Raw genomic sequence first — 17,003 nt, 5'->3', positions numbered from 1 at the left:
GGTTGTGTTAGTTATCTATTGGCCCATAAAAAATAACATCGTTTAAATGTTAAACAGCAATTTAAAACAACAGATATTTGTTAAAATACAGAGTAGGAACAGGGTCCTAGAATGGATAATGCTAGTTTACAGTCTTCAATGAGGTAACAGTCAAACTGTTGGGAGGCGGGGAAAGACTTAACCTCCACTCTTACTTGATAAGAATAGCCTCCATAAGCTCTTATGCTTTAATACTTGGTTCCCAGTCAGTAGAATTGTTTAGGAAGGATTATAAGGTGTGACCTTGCTGAAGAAAGCAAGGCATTGGGAGTGGGCTCTGAAGCTTCAAAAGACTTGTTTTATTTCTAGCTAGCTCTCTCTGCCTTCTGCTTGCCTTAAAGCTCTGAGCTCTCTGCTGTTACTCCAGTGTCATGCATGCCTGATCATTGCTGCTATGTTCCCCATTGTGATGGTGGTGGATTCTTACCCTTTGGAACACTAAGCCCCAAATAAACCCTTCCTTCTGTAAGTTGCCTGCGTCATGATGCTTTATGACAGCAACAGAAGAGTAACTAATGTACTTGCTCTCAGGGTAGTTGTCAGCCAGAGTCTTCAGTGTCATATGAGCTACTAATGTGAACACTCCTGATTCCATGTTGGCTACTGGAAATTCTTTGGTTCCTTTTCATGTGGGTGTCTCCAGGGGATGGTCCAAGCAACATCTGGTTTCCCCCAATGTGATTTCTCAAAAACTTTAGGAGACAGATTAGCAAAATCTGAAGTCATAGTGAGTGACTCAGTCTCCAAAGTTGTACATATTCGCTTCCACTTTCTCCAGTCATTAGCCATATGTCATCTAAGTTCAGCCCACACCCAGAAGGAATGAATGAAATTAAACAACATATCCTGAATACCAAAGAACACTCCCTCAGTGGCGGTTTGCTAGAAAATGAGGATTAGATGCATTTGGAATTAGAAAGATGTGCATTTGAATTATGACTGCAACACATGCATGTCATCTGCCATTATTTTAACAAATCAGCTTCTCACTGCCATAGTTTTCTTAATTGTTTACTTATAAAGATCATGGGGTATTGGTTGGGATTAAGCAATGTGAAAAGTGAGCTTGGTATAGCTGCAATCCACAAGAAGTACTTCCTGGATACTGACTACATAGCAGAGTTTGTTTAAGCAAATGATTTATATGTATGCTAACTCAAGAATACATAGTTCTTTGCCTTGTAAATGCTTACAAGATAGCATTTACAAAAGTAAACCTAAAACTTAAACATAGAAAGGCCAATGTAAGTTTTGTCCTCTAGAAACTGGAGCTCTTCCTAAACAGAAGTTGAAAAAAAAATCTCACTCACTAAAAAGGAATTACTCTCAAGACTTAAACTTAAATTTTTATATTTGTATATTTTTGTTTATATTTGTTTATAATTTGTTTATATTTGTGTGTGTAAGTGTGGGTTTGCATGACATGGTGTGTATGTATCAGTCAGAGAACAACTTTCAGGAGTCAATTTTCTCCTTCTACATTGTTGAGCAGGGCCTCTCATTACTGCTTCTTCTAAACATATAGTATACTCCAGGCTAACTAGTTTATAATCTTTGGAGTGGTTCTTCTGTCTCTGGCTCCAATTAGGAGCACTCCAGCTAGGAATGCTGAGATTACATATGTGTTAGCACATTTACTTTTTTTTAAGTAAGTTTTTATTATTTTATTTTATTTTATGTGTATAGGTGCTGTTCCTTCATGTCTGTGTAACACATGTGCCAAAAAGAGGCTAGAAGAGAGCTCAGATCCCCAGAACTGGAGTTATGGGTGGCTATGAGCTGCCTTGTGGTGCTGAGAAATTGAACCTGGATCCTCTGAAAGACCATCCAGTGCTCTTAACTACTGTACTCTCTCTCTAATCCGCACCTCTGGCTTTATATGTATGATCTGGGCTGTCAGTCCTGTGTGGACAAAGCCTTTACCCTCTGAGCCATCTCGCCAGGCCTAATGTCTTTAAGAAGAAACTTTGTCTCTGCAACTTACATGATATGAGAAATGTTTTATGTAAAACAGATCAATGCACAGCCTTTTGCTGGATGGAAGCATACAGAACAGTCAGGCTGGATCTGTTCGCTGTACAGGCTTAATGGGGTACAGTTTGAAAATCTGCATTTCTAGATTGTGCTCAAAATTGCATATGCAAAGGATCAAAGTTCATGGTTGAAAACTATGGCAAAACTTGTATAACCACTCTGGAAATCAATCTGGTGCTTTCTCAGACAACTAGGAATAGTGCTTCCTCAAGATCCAGCCATACCACTCCTAGGCATATATCCAAAAGAGGCTCAAGTACACAATAAGGACATTTGTTCAACCATGTTTGTAGCAGCTTTATTTGTAATAGCCAGAAGCTGGATACAGCCCAGATGCCCCTCAACTGAAGAATGGATGCAGAAATTGTGGTACATCTACTCAGTATTACTGAGTATTACTCAGCAATGAAAAATAAGGAAATCATGAAATTTGTAGGTAAATGGTGGGACCTAGAAAGGATCATCCTGAGTGAGCTGTCCCAGAAGCAGAAAGACACACAAGGTATATACTCACTCATATAGACATAACATAGTATACACCTACTAAAACCTGTACATCTAAAGAAACTAATCAAGAGAGAGGACCCTGACTAAAATGCTCAATCCCCATCCTGAAAGCAAAGAGGCTGGACATCAGAAGATGAAGAAAACAGGAAACAACTTAGGAACCTGCCACAGAGGGCCTCTGAAAGCCTCTGCCCTGCAGACAATCAAAGCAGACGCTGAGACTTATGGCCAACTGTTGGGCAGAGTGCATGGAATCTTATGTAAGAAGTGGGAAATAGTAAGAGCTGGAGAGGACGGAAATCACACAAGGAGAGCAACAGAACCAGAAAACTTGAACACAGGGAACTTCTGAGAGACTCATACTCCAACCGAGGACTATTCATAGAGATAACCTAGAACCCCTGCACAGATGTAGCACATGATAGTTCAGTGCCCAAGTGGGTTGCATAGTAAAGGGAAGAGGGACTGCCTCTGACATAATCTGATTGGCCTGCTCTTTTATCACCTCCCCCTGAGGGGGGAGCAGCCTTACCAGGACACAGAAGATGACAATGCTGCCACTCCTGATGAGATCTGATAGACTAAGATCAGAAGGAAGGAGAGAAGGACCTCCCTATCTGTGGACTTTGGGAGGGGCATGCCTGAAGAAGGGGGTGGGAGGGTGGGATTAGGAGGGCTTATGGGGGGATACAAAGTGAATAAAGTGTAATTAATAAAAATAAAAAACTATGCCAATTTAATGTAGCCACTTAAGTAAAAATAACAACCTCATATATGTGTTCTGAAAGACAATGGTTTTTCTCCTTTAAAAATGTTTACTGTTTTATATATTGAAATATATAAAGGACTGCCTCTTAGTCAATCTCTACCTATCTCTTCATAGGAAGAAAAAGTCCATTTTACATGCTTTTCTACCTAGAAACTAGGTAGCTTTCTGAACCAATAATTTGTATTTTGCATAGATTTTATGTTATTAAATACTAACTCTAGACTTCCAGTAACTTGTAATTAAGACAGAAATAAACAAAAAAACCTTAAAGCTCATTCTTTTCTCAATTTAGAATTTGAGGTTACATGAATTCCAGTGCTGGTCAGCCCGATATGCATGTTGTTTATCTTCCCAGAGTCAAAGCGCAAATAATTTACAAGAACTCATATTTCTCAACTTCATGCCCCAGCGTCCAACTCAACACAGGATAATTTTTAGTTAGAGCACTGCAAATATAAGAATCACTCAAAGATTTCATAGAATATTCTACATCCCTCAAGAAAGAAACAACCAGTAACTACAGAAAGATTGAAAACAATGGTCCACTGCTTAGACTCAGACACACTATAAAATAACAAAATTATTTGAATTATAATACAACGTCAATATCCTGCCCTGGAGACACTTGCTTTCATGTCTGCTATTGGTTTATGTCAAAACATTACTTACTAATGAATGGAGTATGGTTGACTTTCTAAAGAGCTTTGTTGTCAATTTATGTGCAAATCAGCATATTAAAAATAACAAGTTTTACAAGAATAAGATTAAAAACACTTTACAAACTCAAGGCTGACTCTTAATTCAGTTTTTGTTTGCAGTTTGATAATACATAATTTTAAAACACTATTTCTAGAACAAAGTCACCAAGGTTAGTGGCTGAGCATATGGAGAAGAGTGGAAACAACTAAATATATTGTTAACAGTAGAATAAAACAAATATGTTTTAACTTTAGCTGTTACTGTGAGTCACTGGGCAAGAAACTTAACCAACTTTCATTTTTTTTCATCTGTCAGCAATAATAAAAGCATATTATAGTTAGCAGGGATAAAGTATGGGGAGACTAGGACACTTCTAAAACTTATCTGACAGTATTAATTTCGTTTTTTTAATTTACCACAAATTAATGAATAAGATAATATCAATGATGAATAATGCCAAGGAAATATAACACAATAAAATTAAATCTTGACCTAGTTAGAAGTTACTCTAGTTAGGGCTCTGAGAATCATTTTCTGAGAATGAGACCGTGGGGTTGAATGAGAGAAGAACTAACCTTGTGGGTAGAAGATTGCTACCCATGCTTTGTTACTTTGTTAAAATTCTTCCTCTATCATAACTTGCCTTTTATTTAGTAAGCCAAGGTTTGTTTGAAAAGTAGATAGTCCTTTACCTACAAAGTATATTTTAAAAGGGGGGCTTTTTTTGGTTGAAGGTACACACCAAAGGATCCAGAGCTTGTGAAGAGATGGGAAGTTGACTAATCAGTACCTGAGACTCAAAATACTATTCTCTTTACTTCGCACTTAAATTTTTCCATAGCCAAAAGCTGATCTGAAAAACATAAGGTCTTATAGAGGGCCCAAGTCCTTATCTTTGACTAGGCTATTTTACACTTGCGAGGAATTAGAATCTAATGTTTAAGAATGAGTCTAAATGATTTTTATTCATGTAAGTGCAAACCAGTTGTGTCCAGCAGAAAGAACAGTCCTGTTTTAGCAGATTCATTTCAGTATTCCGTTGAAATGTTTATGTCTTCACGTTCACTCACTAATTAATATCTGTGTTATGTTATGTGTTCCTTTTATAATTATGGAAGAGTTATGAATTTACTTTTTTATACAATGATGCTTTAATAAATATATTTAAATTGTCCTTATAATGGGAAATTGTTTACCTGTGTGTTCATGTAGGAATGTTTATTTCTTCAATGGCAAAAATTAAAAAAATATTTGTGTATTGATTCCTCAGGTTCCTGTACTTCACACTTTATCACTGTAGGGTATTCTTACCATAACCATCACCACTCCACTGGCCAACTTTCTGTCATCCCTTAACTTTCCAAAAGTATCTCCTTGTTTAGGGAGGATCTCCCATCACTGTCAGATAGGCATCTCCCTGAGAAATACACTCATCAAGAATGACTTTTAGTATTGACTTTTAAAACACAAGCCTCATAAATCACCAATAATCATATGAGTAAATGACTTGTATTTTTGCTATATTGCAAAAATACACAGCTTAGGCAGTGACAGAACTATCACAGGAAGCTAATCTCTGATGAACAGTGCTTTTTGAAGGAGAGAGACTTCAATCGTTCAGGACAAATGAGCACTTCAGGAACTCATTAAAGCCCTAATTTAGTTGTCTTGGATAAGGAGGAAGAATTAAATAGACACACACACACAAACACACACACACACACACACACACACACACACTAGTATCAAGTGGGCATTTTGCAGTGAAGATTCTAAGTCTTCAGTCTTCAATCCTCTCACCAGGGTATCCCTCTCTACTGAGTCCAGTATGTAGCAGGCACTGCTTCCACTCATTTAAATTAAAGAAGCCATGCGAAGGACCACAGCCACCATTTTTGCATAAGATTTTTAACCTGCTCAGATTCATAAAGAAAGCCAATAAAAATAGGCAGAGCTGTATCCAAATGTGCAAGCCAGACCTCTGTGATTTCAAAGTTGAATCCATGTCTCTTGTAGAATACCAAACTATCTTTAGTCTTTCACAATAGCTGACACCCTTCAGGCATCTGCCAACTGAAATTTATGGCAAATCTGTGTGCACTCCCAATGGAAAGAACTGCTGGTCAAGTATATCAGGTGTCTCAGCCCACAGTCTATCCACTTGAACTGTTAACCCAGCTAACCTCCACTCTTCCATATGAATGGCATAAATAAACATATTTGTTGCAGCTAGAATGTGTTCCCTAAGGGTTTATGTGTTGAAATTCAATCCTTCTGAGGTACTGAAAGGGTAGAAAGTTGATCCAAGTATGATGTTTACAGACAAGGTCTTTGTGAGGTTATTAGGATTAGATAAGATCATCAGGGTGGAACGCCTATGACCAAATAGCTATGGCTTTGCAAAAGGAGAGGAAAAGACAAGGCAATATACATATTCATGCTCCCTGCCTCTTGCTATGTCATATGTCGCACTAACTACAAACTGCTAGCAGTATGGCAATATTTATATGTGGCCAGTCATCCATAGCCATTCAGAATTGTTAGCTAAAGTAAACCTATTTTCTACATTATTGACCCAGCAAGCAGGATTATGTTATTAACAATAAAAAGCACTAAGAAAAATATATCCCATTTTCATACTGCATGTTAATAGAAACTAGCAAAATATAATAGAAAGAGCCTAGAGAAAGAGAGAACTGGGTTATAATCTCTCACTCTCCCATTGTAGGTACTCTTACTTTAATCATTAAATAAAGTGAGGATGTTCTACTTAGAAGATTTTATAGAGATTTCCTGATTTTGAGGAGATATAATCTTTTTCTGTATTGAATTGCTTCTGGTCTCACAAAAATTCAGCAACCTTCAATTAAAGATATATAACTATTTTAAGTTCTCATAATGAACATATTTCTAAATGTCGCCCACATTAAAAGGCATAGAGGCAGAATTTAGAGTGATTGGTCCATGACCTTAAGGTCTGGAAAACTCCAAAGCTATATTAGACCAAGGCTATATTAGGATTAGCATGGGATTGGAAAATGAAAGGGGAGGAGCACTCCTCAGACTCTTCCTTTGTAAGGCTTGTTTAATATCATATTCTTAAAAATAAATCTTACTATGAGCACCGTTAATAGTACTATGAGAAGAAATGTTGAAATTGGGTTTATTTACATTTGGGAAACACAAGTATGCAGAAATCCCATGCAGTAGCTACCCATTCCTCCCACAAGCCCTGGCCTTAACATGGACCCCTGAATACACAACTCAAGTGAGGAGCATATATACACAGCATCTGTAGACACCTATTATGTGATCATCTGCTACCAATAGCGGATGATCAGGTAGGACTTACTTGTGGATTTGTTCAAAGGCTGTGGGTAGGATTCACTTTGGGATGCTTGTCATTAAGTGGCATCATTCAAGCAAGGAACTCAAACAAAATTGCATTATGTGCCTAAATCCCAATTGTCATCATTACCTACATCTCTTTTCCCACAGACTATCCCTCCCAGTCTCTTTTGATTAACCCTTTGATTGCTCAATATGTCTTCCCACTGTTAACGCAAAGCCATCAACTCGATATTTGTTAAGTATTTATGAAAAGTAAGATATCACTTGGGCAACATCTTTCAGAAACGTAAGATACTATACTGCTAATATGGGAGATGTCATTCCTCTTCTTTCTCTGGATTTTGCTTTAATATTTTTTTATTAAACATGACATTGAACATGACATATTTTGTTCACCTATTATTACCTTGCTTGGGGTTTCTGGTATTTTTCTCTGTCCTTATGGGAAGAAGACATCGAAAGCCTTTATTTTCTGGGTACTCTTTATAATTTCTCATTCATCTATCCTTTACCAGACAATTTTTCACTTTGTTTTTCCAAATTGAAGTTTTCCAAGCTAGAAAGAACATAGCTTGAAGGTTTCCAGAAAGACTAGTGACAGAGTGAATTGGGATCATGAGTCATCATGCTGCACAAGAACAAAGTCGACCTTCTGACAAATAGAAAGCAAAATTAAAGTTTGAGTTCTCATCTGCCATCATCAAAGTCCAGATCGGTGTACAGCATCAGCTATCACACTATCTGTGAGCAAACAAGGGACATGGTTATAACTCTGCTCTGCAATGGCTGCAGTCTGCTTTCCCTTGCAGTGACAACACTAGACGAGAAAAGTGGACATGATTCTTAATACAGTAAGTAAATTTTGAGACAAAATTATAAGGATGTATCTTTGGGCAAATAAATTATCATAAGTCTCCTGTATATTAGAAGAACAAAAATGTCTCTTTTAAGATTTTTGAATGAAAATCTTCTTAAAATATTTTTTTATTTTCTAAAATAGTGAGGAAACAATCAGTTATCATATTGAGTATATATGTGTAGCGCCGTAAGTTGTTCCCAGAAAATATCATAAAAACACACCTTCAGTGTGCAAAATCCTTCTATATTCCAGGGTTGAGGGAGGTTTTTCAATGAATTTGTTGAACCGCTGTGGGTTCCTAACATCCACTCTTCTTACTAGGATACCCTTTTAACTTAGACCCAACCAAACAGATAGGCTTGCTATATCAACACACTTATAGCCTGATAAATATAATTCACTTGGTATCAGAATCATATATATTTAAAGAAATAATATAATTTAAAGAAATAATATCACGTGAATACTCCCCAAAGGAAGACACACTTATAGCCAATTTTGAGCAGGTGACAAGGAGAGTTTCTAATCTGTTAAGAAGCCCCAGTCATCAAGCCAATCACAGCAAGTAGGTATTTACTTTACAAACCATATACGCTAAAGACCTTGTGCAGAAACACAAAGCAGACATTACTATTTTCTTAGAAGAGAAAAACAAGTGTCAGAAGAACTGATCAGCATATAGGTGATAAATTCCCAGTCAGTGAGCCCTAAAGGGTTTGCTTTTTTAAACCACACCCTTTCCACATATAAGCCAGCTTTCCTGCCTCACATCAAGGCAGCTTAGATCTTATAAATCATCTATTTCCCAGCTAGACATACTACAGGATGCGGGGGCCTGATTTCGTACAGATGTTGGACTATACCTTCTAATGGAAACTGAGCACTTTAGAGTTGACTGTGACATTAGCAAGCCATTTGCCTCCTGAGTGAAAAGCAGATTGTTGATTTAGTCATGTCCTCCACTTGAATCTCAGATCCCAGTTGCCAAAGGAAGCATTTCTGTCTGATGTACTTTCACCTCATTTGGGGCCAGATGGCACACTCTCTGGGACATGGGCAGAACAAGCCTTCAATAAATGTTTGATTGCCACTAGTGACTCATCCTCATGAAAGCAGACACAATAAGGTACATGAAAGAAATACATCATAGTCAGGACCTGTCTACAACATGCAGCTGCAATTTGCTTATCTTCAGAAAAGTCTGTAATCTTTTTGGTAGGCACTCTTTGATAGGGGAAAAAAAGTTAAGGAAATAATCTACATAGCATATAAAATTATATTTATCTCCATTATTACCCTTTGTATGAATTTATAGCAAGTTCAAGCTTGAAAAATTCATGAAACGATTACAACATTGACTACAGATACAGAAACTGAGAAGAGCATGTTATCTTCCTTACAGGTTTGAAATCAGCCAATGGTGCAATGAGATGGCTAAGAAAACGCCATCAATACTAAGCTATCGTGATACATACAAAATGTATAGAGCCAACAGAGCCTAATCTGTATTTTAGGCAATATACAACTAGATTGTGGCAGAGAAAATAGGGAATGTGAGGCATATTTTTTATGGCAGAGAAAAACAACATGCCCTGGTGGGTAAGAAAGACTTCAGGAACAAGCAAAATGAATTTAGAAAAGAAATAGCACAGGGCTTACAAAAATAGAAAGATTTCTATACCACAGAAAGAAAAATTGTCTCCAAAGAAAGTTACTGGCCAGTGAGAAAGTGAGAGCTCAATTCATCATTTCCAGGAGGCAATAGACTAGATACTGAAGTCGAGATACACAATCTACATAAAGTTACCTTTCCAGTAGTTTTAAAGCTAAGCATCTAGGTTATTAGTATAACATTGTCAATATAGCTGTTCCAGGTTGGAAAAAAATCACTATCTAAAATGGATATTCTTCCGTGCTAACACAACTGGCTGAGGGTTGACTTGAGACTTATCAAACTCCAATTTTCACCAACTCAAGATTAAAGTGTTCATGTTATTCACATCATTACTATATCAGGGTACTTTTCTCCTCTGCCCCCTCTTCTTTCTCTCATGCTGGGGATTGGTCCTAGAGCCTTACACATGCTAGGTGGTCATTCTCTGCTTTATCTGGCCTTCTTTTGTAAAGAGAAAGTATAAGTTTGTATAGCCACACAAGAAGGAGAAGTGTTTCCATTATAGATAATATTTAAAGATTCAGTCTTTAATAGCAACCACTCAACACTTCTTGGTCATTTGGCTAAGACTGAGTGTAAAGCAACCACACCTCAAAAATTATTGCATTTGCTGGTGGAAAGAGCAAAGAAGCTTAATCCTCAGGTTAGTATATTTTTTACAAACAGAGCCCATGCTTTTTTAAAAGCTAAACAGTCTGCTGTCCCACATTCTTTCTGTATCACTCAGATTTATCTGTACATTAACAATGCTTACCAGCAGATAGCCAAAAAGGCTGGCCAAGTTGGACCAACTTCAAGATTTGTTTCCACACTGGGGTGTTTCATGCACTTGGCAGAAGCAGGCTGCAACTGTAGCTTCATTTATTACATTGGGCTATAAACATTATGTCCTGAGCTAACAAGACACTCCACATGACAGTCCCATAGGTTACCAAGCACTGTAAACATCTGCTAACACAGACTCCAGAGATAGCATAGTCCAGGCCTGCTGTGGCCATTTGAAAGCAGTTTATGAAGTACAGTCTACTGTTTGAAAACTAATAACCAAAAATATTTGCCAGGCAAAGTTAGGCTCACTTTGAAAAAATATGCAGGAATGTTGTCACTTTGTCACTGCATTTACAAACTTTCATGTCACACCTTTGCTAATTAAGCATTGGCTTTCTGTGTTATTCAGGGAACCAAAACTACACTTTCACCATGATATATTTACTCCCAAAAGAAAACAAAGAGAAAAAAAAAAGAAAGAAAACGAAGAGATGTCGAATATAGATTCATCAGTTTTCTCTAGACTAATGTGAAGCCAAAATTTTATAAGGGTGAAAGAAGGCAATGAAGATTGGACAGGGCTTTTTAAACTACAAAGGATAATTACCCAGTGTCTCTTGGCTAACATACACACTTCTAGTCCATGCAGAGATCTCCTTGGAGGGAAAAAAATGAGTGACTGGAGACCTTTTGGCATGTAATCTCAGAACAGAGCTTTGCTTTTCTCAATAGGAAAGATAACTACAGCATACACATACATACATCCATACACACATTCACAGCATATATAAATATATATAATCTCTGATACCTTGTTTTCTTTATTTTATTTCTATGTAACATTTTAATCTGTGTAAATATTTCAGTAGCTCTCATCTCAAGAATAAAAAGACCCTTTGTATGATCCATATAGAAAGCAGCCTGGACACCAGTTGCTCCTACACATCCAATTTCTGTAGAAAGAGGTAAACACTGACTCAGCCACACTCCTGACTGAGACCTCTTATCCCCTGGACAAAGCACCCTTGGAGGCACACAGATCCACAGCGAATCTGTCCCCATATTTCAATTTCTGTAACCACACGAGCACACACTAGACACTTAAATGCTCTCCCACTCAGCTTTTCTGACAACTCTAGAAACCATTTCCACTCCTCAGACCTTCCAAGGCAGGTGAGTTAAAGTCCAGGAAATCTATTCCTATTCAGGAACTGTTTCCTCTTCTCAACTCTCTGGCTTCCCACCACGGTACTCCCTCTAAGATCTCCAGGAGCTAGAAACAGCAGGCAGTATCCCAGTGATATATTTCTTTTTCTCCACATCCTGGCTCAGGAGGCCAACACACCTCTCAGGGCGCTCCCACACACGTGCCTTACACACATAGCACACACACCATCACCAGACCACGGAACCCTGCAGCCTGGTCCCAGGAGACATACTTCTCGGTGCTATATATAAAGTCCTCGCCCAGAAATAGATTTCCCCACGCACCCACAAGTGGATAGCCCCGTCCTGCACCCACTGCATGCAGCCAGCTCTCTCTTTCCAAACATGTTCCTACCCCACTCACCCGCTCAGCGCTCAAGACTCTGCCGTTCTCTCAGAACTTTGAGCCTGGTTGATTTCATAACCACGAGTGTGTCCAGAGCTGGGACAGTTTGGCTTGCCACAATTTCCACCCGCCGCAGTTCATGGAGCCTGGTGGCGGTGACTACTGACTCCACTCCTCTGCTGCCAGCGCACAGCAGCTGCAGCTGGCTCAGACGTGCAGAGGCAGCGCTGCAGGGTCGCGCGCTCACAGCCCACCCTCTGGAGTCCCACGGGTCATTCCACCCGGGAACTTGTTCAGAGAGCAGCCGCAGCAGCCTTCTCAGTCCCTGCCCCAGCTTGGCAGGCTGCCGGTGACAAACACCCTAGCGAAACTTTGAAGACTAACAAAACTGTCTTAGGAGGAAACTCTCTCTTTGCACCTTTACACCTTTGTTGGAGCAGGCTCCAGGTTTGCCTGCAGCCCCCAATTCCTTGTTGCCCCCATCAACTTTCAGCTTCACATAGCACCAAGAGCAACTTAAACACATACACACACACACACACACACACACACACACACACACACACATTTCCAGGACACAGATCTGGTTACACCAACCCATCAGCAGAAAACAACTTTGAGACTGTAACACAGCCCACCTCAAACCTCAAACTCGCCCCAAAATTATCAGAGCAAATACATAAAAGTGATCCCCATTTTCATTAGCTGTTGGCATGTCCGGGTCTGCTGCCAGGTCTCCTGGCACAAAGTGGGAGAAATAAGAGCTGGGGCGCCCGGAGTCCCCCTCCAGTACCTCGGAGCTTCGCCTTGGGAGACAGAGCGTGGGTTCGCGTCTGCGTGGGGGCCTCTGGCGCCGAGGCCTCAGGCCCGCGTGGCCCCAGCCCGGGGTCCCCGCGGCCACCGAGGCTCAGCAGCAGCCGTCGCCGCCACCACCGCTGTAGCAGCCGCCTCTGCCAGTGCCGCCGCTCCCTAGACCGCCTCCTCTTCCCATGGCTGCGCCCTGCTTGGCAGCTCGTGGGCTGTCAGGCTTGGGGAGGAGGAAGGGGGCGGGGTGAAACGGGAAAGGAGGAGGGGAGGGGAGAGGAAGGGAAGGGAGGGGAGGGGTGGGAAAAGGCGTCTGGCGGTCAGATCAGCGAGGGGCCAGCGCTGCCCAACCGAAGGGCAGCGGGAGTTGAGGGCGGCCGGCTCCGGACCCGCGGCTGGAAGGCCGAGCGCCGCCCCCGGTTCTCTTTCGGTGGGGCTGGGATGAAGCTTTCTGGCGCGGAGTTGAGAGTTGGTGCGTGTCACTCTGAACTGGGCGGAGGGGCTCCTCCTAGAGGAAAATATTGGCAGTTGCGGGAGACTTCGTTGCTCTCCAAAGAACTCAGGATCTAGAAGTCCTCAACAGCAGGCTATCCATTCAAGGAGAGTAGTACACCTCCTGCAGATACCAGAAAAAGACACCTTGGGAAGTGCGATGAGTCCACGAGACATTACACTTAAGTTGGCTCCGATTTTCAAACTCCTGCTCACTGGGATACAGTATAAAGGACCTTCCCAATCTGAGAAGTTAAAAAAAAAAAAAAAAGACAAAGTAGGTAACCAAGAATGCAAGAATGCGTGCATGTTTGCAGAGAGCTGTGTTAGTACAGAGCAAGGGTCTGCCGGAAGAGCTAGAATAGGGCCCAACTTAGGATTTGTCCTTGTTTGGGACTTACGGAAAGACAGTTCATCTATCAGACACAGGCCCTTGCTATCTCATTCCATTCTTAGAAAAAATTAATCAAGATAGGAGTTGTCAAATAGTTCCCAAAGTCAGAGTGCTACCTAAGCATTGCCATGAAACACCAAGTGGCCAGTTCCCACTCACTTCTCTAGGCATAGAATACAAAGGTACCAAAGTCCAGATCCCGGCTGTAGAGCCGTCTCCTATCTGGAGGAGCAACTGGTCATGCGCTCTTTTCACTGTTTACTTTGTACTGACAGCTAGTTTTAATCTCACTTATCTATATAACATTCTTACAGCTTCAGCTTTAAAAAGGAGTCCCCACCCCACACACACACCTCTTTCATGTTGCTTTCAGACCTAGAGTCATAGTTAAATGTTTAAGCACTGTAAAAGAATAAAATACCAATTCCACATTAAGATAACAGATGGGGTGAAAACCTAGGAACACTAGACCAAAATCTCTCAGGCTTCTGTTTTCAAAGTAATTCTACAATTGGAAATGATTTAGCATTCTTCCCAGGATCCCAGATGTGTCTCGGATACCTTATGATTCTAGAATACAGAAAGGGGAAAATGATATGTATTGTCACTGGAGTATTGGGAGTAGGGGGTGGGATAGTTAGTGGTCTTGAACTAGTCCTGTTTCACAGGCAGGCTTTCTCTAAGACTCTCCCTCAATCCTGTGATTTCCATGCTTTGATGGAGCAGTAGGAGTACTTACTGACTCTGGAGCTTTTAAAGGGAGAGTCGCCCAAATAGAGAAACCTGAGAAAGGAAACCATGAGGTCAGGCAAAACTCCTGCTGGGTGGTCTGTGTGTGCCAAGCTGGCTGAAAGGGCAGTGCTGACAGGAACGGAGACCAGGCAGTCCTCACACACTGACTTCACTCTGTCCTAGGTGACCTTCCATGGATGCAGTTTGGATTCTGGCAAGACCATCCTATCTCTTTAGATCCTGTCTGTGCTTTCTCCTCTTTCAACTTCCCTACTCTTCAAGTTCAAATATCCTTGATGTAGTCTAAGAGGTGTCAGATGGACTCACGGAAGATTTTCTAAGTTCTGATCATACTCCTAGATGATTGCAGGGTCATGCTTCAGCTGCAGGCTCCATTCTATGAGGGACAGAAGCAGGTTTCTCTAGATTCTGCTCTGTCTTTGATAGAAATACAGTCGCACATAGACAGCATGTGAGAAGATATGCTGGCTAAAGTAGACATTAAAGAGATAGGTTGTGGTGTAACTTGACGAGATCTACATCACCTGGGAGAACCTCTGGGCATTTTGTGGGAGACTTTCTAGATTGGGTTAACTGAGATGGGCAGTGTCATTTCAAGGGCTAAGAGCCTGGATGAAACAACAACAACAACAAATAAATAAATAAATAAATAAATAAATAGGTAAAAGAGGAAGCAAGCTGAGCACAAGCATTCTTCTTTCTTTGCTTCCAGACTGTGGACACAGTCTGGTCTGCTGTGCTGCTCTTCTTGAGCCTGTCTTTCCTCCACCACAATGGATTGATCCTCTTCAACTCCAAGCCAAAATAAACCAGGGATGGAGAGATGCTTCAGTTACTAAAGTACTTCCTGTGCAAGTTCTGAGTTCCTAGCACTCACACACAATACCGAACAGTGCTTGGTGGCTTAGGGGTGCGCAATCAGCACCAGGAAGGCAAAGACAGGTGTATCCCTGGAGTTCACTGGCCAGTCTGTCTAACTTAAGTAGAGATTTCTGGGCCCCTTTGAGAGAGACACCATCTCACAATACCTGGGAAGGTGGAGAAAGGACATCTGAGAAAAGACATCTAAGATTGACCTCTGGCCTCTACTAACAGGAGCATACATGTACGAATGCACCCTGCCCCTGTGGATGTGCACACATACCTCCATATACACACAAAATTAATTAATTAAAGAAATCAAAACAAGCCCAATTCCTGTAAATTATTTCTTGTCATAACTAAAGAAAGATAAAATGTGTAACTTATATGAAGAGCATCCTCTTTAAACTCCAGAAATAAATGTCTCTCAGTCTCATGGACAACTGTATATAGGTCTACAGTAGTGTGTACTCTTTATATTTTCCACTTAGGAAGGCGAAATGTCTCAGGCACTGAAGTGAGTACTTTGTGAGGAATATAATTTACCTTATAAAAAGTGGAGTTGCATTTACTCATGTGCTCTATTCTGCCTGGAACAGCCTGTTTGTCCACCCACAGTCACTTCTCCACCCCCAAGTCCAGCTCTAGTTTATGTTCTCTCTGAAGCTCTTTCTGGATCATCTCAAATCAGGAACTATTTTGTTTTCCCTGTATCTAAACCTTTATACTTACATTTGTTATATGTTGTAATTTTTGCTGATTTGTGCCATTGACTATTAGGAAAACAATATTTTCTTAGTATCTTAGTATCTTGAAATATCTATATTAGTACTTAGCAAATACTAAGAGGTTTCATAAATATTTAGTCAAATCTAATGAAAAAAATAATCTATAGATGGATAGATAATCTTGAATTCACATCCCAAAACTTCATCTGTCCACATATCTCTGGACTGGCAATAAGCCATTGTTAGATTTCTTATAGACATCTCAACCCTAATTATAGTCAAGCCAGAACTCTAATTCCTTTTCCCTGACTATGCTCTAATCACAGCTGTCACCGTTGCCATCTCATTAGACAGAAGCTACTTCTTCCCAGTTACTTATATCACAAGCCTTTACTGTCAACCTTTACCTCATCTTTCTCTCAAACTCTACACTTAGCATCTGTCCACTTCTTAGAGAGGTCAAGAGGCAATCATCCTGAAACATCAGAATTTTACCTTTGTTGCTCAAAGACATGAGAGATTCAACTGGTCTCCTCCCCTCGCTATTGACAGTCTTGATCTGAAGTCAGGTATGGAATTTTTTTTTTTAAACCAAGCCATGCCATCTCTCGGCCCTCTGAGTCTGCATTTGAAATAATATACAAATAAAAATGACACATAAATGCACTTCAACTCTCTACCTCACCCCCATTACCCTTCCCTGAACTGTTTGCTCCAG

The 17,003-nt window shown here is 40.3% G+C and overlaps 1 protein-coding gene across 2 annotated transcripts in view; it reads right to left on the bottom strand.

Annotated features, from left to right (window-relative positions):
• Ghr (growth hormone receptor) overlaps positions 1–13,499 on the bottom strand; it is a 253,524-nt gene extending 240,025 nt beyond the window's left edge. The window contains exon 1 of one of the 2 annotated variants that reach the window (XM_060380532.1): positions 13,047–13,499. The gene's annotated coding sequence lies outside the window, so the exon portion shown is untranslated. Of the gene's footprint in view, positions 1–12,271; positions 12,295–13,046 lie in introns of those variants that run through there. The other variant, XM_060380533.1, reaches the window with a different exon arrangement.
• Positions 13,500–17,003: the final 3,504 nt, after the last annotated feature.

The sequence above is a fragment of the Meriones unguiculatus genome, chromosome 3 (genome assembly GCF_030254825.1).
Source record: "Meriones unguiculatus strain TT.TT164.6M chromosome 3, Bangor_MerUng_6.1, whole genome shotgun sequence".
In the NCBI taxonomy this organism is placed as follows: Eukaryota; Metazoa; Chordata; class Mammalia; order Rodentia; family Muridae; genus Meriones; species Meriones unguiculatus.
This window is presented reverse-complemented; position numbering and strand designations above follow the sequence as displayed.